The sequence below is a fragment of the Dipodomys spectabilis genome, unplaced genomic scaffold, assembly GCF_019054845.1.
Source record: "Dipodomys spectabilis isolate Male_0828 unplaced genomic scaffold, ASM1905484v1 ptg000430l, whole genome shotgun sequence".
NCBI lineage: Eukaryota > Metazoa > Chordata > Mammalia > Rodentia > Heteromyidae > Dipodomys > Dipodomys spectabilis.
Genome location: NW_024871107.1, coordinates 975,232 through 980,346, shown reverse-complemented (window position 1 = coordinate 980,346; position 5,115 = coordinate 975,232).

Below are 5,115 nucleotides of genomic sequence, written 5' to 3'. Positions count from 1 at the left end.
TTACAAGGACCAGATGAAAGAATGCACCCTGCGAAGGACATAGCACATGACACTGTTTGAAGGACTCAATACACAGCATCATGTGAAAGACACAGCACCCAGAACCCAATTCAGGACTCAGCACACTGCAACCTGTGAAGGACTCAGCACATAGCACCCTGTGCAGTACTCAGCACAGAGCACCTTATGAAGGACTCAGCACATAGCTGTATTCCACAAGCTGTCATTAGAATCAACGTGTTTTCTTCAGTATCACCATTCTTTGAGGAACATTTCACAAACCACACAAGTTCACATCTAATGGTTTAGTGGAGTGTTTTTTTTCAGGGGAGGTTACCCATGGGGCTTGAACTGAAATGTAGGGATACTGTTCTAATAACATTTGCTCAAGGCTACAGCTCTACCACTTGGAAGAGTCTCACAGACTTCCTGCTAGGGCTGGGTTTTAAAGCCCGTGAGCTGCTGGAATGACTGAGGTAAGCCAGCAGTGTCTGGTTCGTTGGAGCTGGGTTGCAGTGATTTACATCTGGATAAGTCAGGTTAGGTGGCAGCTGTCAGCACCAGACTCCTAGCTTGCTCTGTGATGAAGTATTTGAAGTCTTGACCTTCTATAGTTGCAGTTAGAACAGTCTACCTTTTTTGGCGGCAGTCCTGGGCCTTTAGTAAGGGCTTAGCCACTCTCCCCAAGCATTTGTGCTCCAGGCTAGTACACAATTGATTGAAAGAAAGCAGAACTTCTGGTTTTTCTTTTTATATGGTACTGAGGAATGGAAGCCAGGGCTTCCTGCTTACTAGGTGAGCACTCAAATACCGAGTCCCAGGAGTGCATGAGGTATAAATAGAGATTGCTTTATATAAATATTATATATACAAAAAGAAAGATGTGGGCTGGGAAGGTGGCTCAGTGATAGAGCGCTTCCCTTGCAAGCATGAGGACCTGAGTTCAATTCCTCAGCACCACATAAGCAGAAAAAAAAAGCCAGAAGTGGTGCTGTGGCTCAAGTGGTAGAGTGCTAGCCTTGAGCTGAAGAGCTGAGGGACAGAGCCCAGGCCCAGACTTCAGGCCCACGACTGGACCCAAAAAAAAATAGAGAGAGAGAGATTTATGCATATTATTAAATTATAGCTAATAGTACTACCAATGTTAGGTATTAAATGATGTCTCCATTTAATTATATATCCCAGTTGAACAATTAATAAAACATTAATTATTACTCAATTTACTGTTATTGTTTATCATATATGTACATACATCCATACATATAATTACATATTTTATAGAATGAGACCTCTATTTATAATTAATTTATGCGTCATGTGTTACTACCAATTATTAGGTATTTAACTATGTCTCCATTTACTTTTCATTCTGTTAATGCTTAATAATATATTAATTAAACTTAATCCACGTCCTATAATTATTTTGTCTAATATTATCCCAGAATGATTCGCTACTAATTCAATCTGTTTTTCATTTATTGTAGTGACCATTTTTCCACCTATGACATTTTTAACTTTATGACATCCTATTACATAGTATATAGATTTGCATACGAATTATACATCCTACCTGACACGGAGCAATTTCATAGAAAAGGAAAATATGTGTCACTCTTGACTTCTTACTCCAAGATTGCATTTTTGGCAGGGCTGGGATCTAAACTCAGGGCCTAGAAAGCTCAGCTCATGAATGAGTGACTGTCAGCACAGCAGCCTCTAGCCAATTCAGCTGCTAGGCAGTTCGCAGCCGATGAGACTGAGCCCCGTATGTTAACCCCATATTGTGCTTAGTGAAGTTATACATTTTATTTGTTGTTTTATTCATTTATTTACCATTTATTTTATTGACTGGTATTACACATGGAATATTTATTACATTTATTACATGGGATATAGATTTGCCTATGTATGAAACTTCATACCTGACACCCAGATGCTCACAGAAAAGGAAAGCATGTGTCACCAGTGCTTCTTATTCCACGATTCAATTTTTGTGAGTGCTGGCATCTGAACTCAAAGCCTACAAAGCCCAATTCATGAATGGGCGAGTGTCAGCACGGCCAACCAGCACCTGAGATTCAGCCCCAGGGGTTGACAAAATAAGACAGATTGACATGCGGATGGTAGTACACAAATAAATATAGATCTTTATAGAGTACCAGAGATGTTTATATATTCTTCAGTTATATAGACTACATTTTTAACAATTCTTGGGTATTTATTATGTCCCCATGTAATTAGTATTATTGTGTTCATTCTTAATGAATTATTAATTTAATCAACCATTGTCACAAAACTATTGCATCCATGTAATTAATAGTATTCTTTCAATGTTTCAAAATATTCATTAAAATCAATCAGCCTCCTAAAATCACTACTTTTATAGTAGTATCATTCAGAAACAACTAATTTAATCTTGACATTCATAATCTTCCATCAGTATTCCTATGAATAGGAATGAGCCTCTTAGGATCTCCCACCATTGGTAGGGGTCAGGACCGGGCCTCGATCACAGGGCCTATGTTGCCGTGTTGACCTATGGCTTGCCTGGTAGCCCACCAGCCTTCAGCAATGTCAGGTTACAAAACTTTTCATCAATGTCATTCAGACCTAAGATGGTCACCTTGCAAAAAAAAACAAATGTAAAACAGATAGCCATTTGCAAGTTGCCAGATTTTTATCTGTGTCATTTTATTTATCTTTTTCCTGTAAATCTTTGGGGCCCAGGAACCCAGGTTCAGCTGTGGGTCCAGTAGTTGCACCCCAGCCTAGAGCGATCAAAGCTGAGGCAGAGTTGCCCCAACCTGAGTTCAAGCTCTGTGCTTGACAAAATAAAAATAAATAAATAAATTCATTAAAAATATTTATAAAATTATGAGGCTCCTTGGCTTGGAATTCATGCCATTTTTTCTGCCAGGCCTGGGATTTGAATTCAGACTCTGGGAAAATATGCAGCATTGTCGGGGAAGGGGAAGCTCACCATGCTGGAAGACAAGAAAGTCAGGCATGTTCCCAGGGCCTGAATTCAAGTCTTAGCACTCAAAAAAATAATATTCATATACATTTTAAATACATGATTTATATTTGCATACACATGTTTACTTATATTGCAGTTAGTGTAGTTATTCATTTTATTTTATTTTTATGTATTTCTTATGTATTTTAGTGAGTATGATTACACATATAACATTTTTTACATCCTACTACATAGGACATAAATTTGCCTATGTATTATACATCATTCCTGAGACCCAGGAATTTTGACACCCATAAGGAAAACAAGTGGGACAATTGGCTTCTTCCACTAGGATTAAGTTTTTGGCAGTTCTGTGATTTGAACTCAGAACCTAGCAGGCCAACTTCATAAATGGGTCAATGTTAGCACACCAGTCTGATGCAAATGAAGTTTTCAGGCAAATTTCAGGACCTGAGATCAAGCCCTAGGAGTGGCCAATATATAAAAAGATAGATATGTAGATTGCAATGTGTGTGTATTTACATATGAATATGCATCTATAAATAAATGTATACAGAGAGAGACAGACATTTATGTAGAATCTAGTGTATAACTCTATATAAAGTGATGTCTACATCTTATTTTTATATATCCTATTACTACCAATTATATATTCTATTTCTACCAATTATTTGGTCTGAAATTATGCCTCCATTAATTAATCACGGTAGAAGTTATTAATTGAATTAATCTATGATATATATTTATGCGTACAATATTATACTAGAAAGACTAGATAAATAGTAATTCAATTTGTACATGTCAAATATTCTATTAATGTTCCTATAGATAGGAACGAGTTTCCTAGGATCTTCAGCTGTGTGTAGGTGGCAGTCCGAAGATAGAACTCACGGCATAGGTATCTGGGTGGTACTTAGGCTTTACCAACAATCTGTGAGCCTTTGGCCATGCAAGGTCACATACAATTTTCAAGCTGAGTCATTGAGACCCATGGTTGTCACAGTGCAAAGGAAACAAAGGTAAAACGGTTGTGTAATACTTGCTGGTTTTTTTCTCATCCATATTTGTTGGTTTGATGTATTTTTGCCAGTGCTGGGAGTTTAACTGGGGTCCTAGGATGACTGGATCATCTGTGGGTGTAAATGCTGCAAACCAGCCTAGGGTAATCATGGGTTAGGACACAATACGGTGCTTCCTTGAGAAAAAGGAACTCAGGGACAGTGCCTGGGGTCACAGTTCAAGCCTCAGGACCTGCCACAAAAATAAAGCCATTAACTCTATGTGTCTGTGTATGTATGCATATATTTCTATCAGTGACCATCTAGAGTTGCTGTGAAGAAAGGTTTGAATGGAATGATTTCACAGCACAGAGAGTGCTTTCAAGACAGTGCATGTTCTGGGGCTCCCCTCACTGTTCCCAGTGTAGCCTGAGGGCTTCTGTGCACCCCAGGCTGCTGGAGGAAGTCTGCCTCATTGTTGGAACAGGCAGAAAAAAGGCCTCACTCTTGAACAGCTGTGTAACAAACAATTCATCCAGAGCAATTACTGAGGATGAGCAATGAATGAGGATGAGGGCAGACTCTGAAGGCCAGGAGGAAAAGGCCTATTTGTACCTCAAGCTATCTCTCTCCCTAGTGCTTTGTTTTGACAGGAGTCCTTCATTTGTGCTGCCTCTCGGGGCAGTCCAAGTTCCCTGCACTCATCCTGTCTTTGTTAGACTATGTTCCAGTGTTGAAACAAACTGCTACAATTAATTCAAGGGTCCTTCTGGCAGAAAACAAGTGAGCTGAACCTAATGAAAAGATTCCTAATTGGCATAGGTGCCTCCCTAGTTTTCCGGATGCTTGCTAAATCTAAGCACTTGTGCAAAATCACAATGCTTCCTGTCATCTAGTGCTGGTGAAACTAATCAGGTTTTGAAACCTTCGCCCTCTCTTAGTTGGGCTCTGGGTGTTTATATTTTGGGGTTGAACACAGGGCCAGAGTGCTGACCATAGCTCAGAGCAGAAGCTCTTTTCTTTACCATTTAGTGTCATAGCTTCACTTACGGTATCTTTGTGTGTGTGTGTGTGTGTGTGTGTGTGTGTGTGTGTGTGTGTGCAAACACCAGTCCTGGAGCTTGAACTCAGTACCTCAGC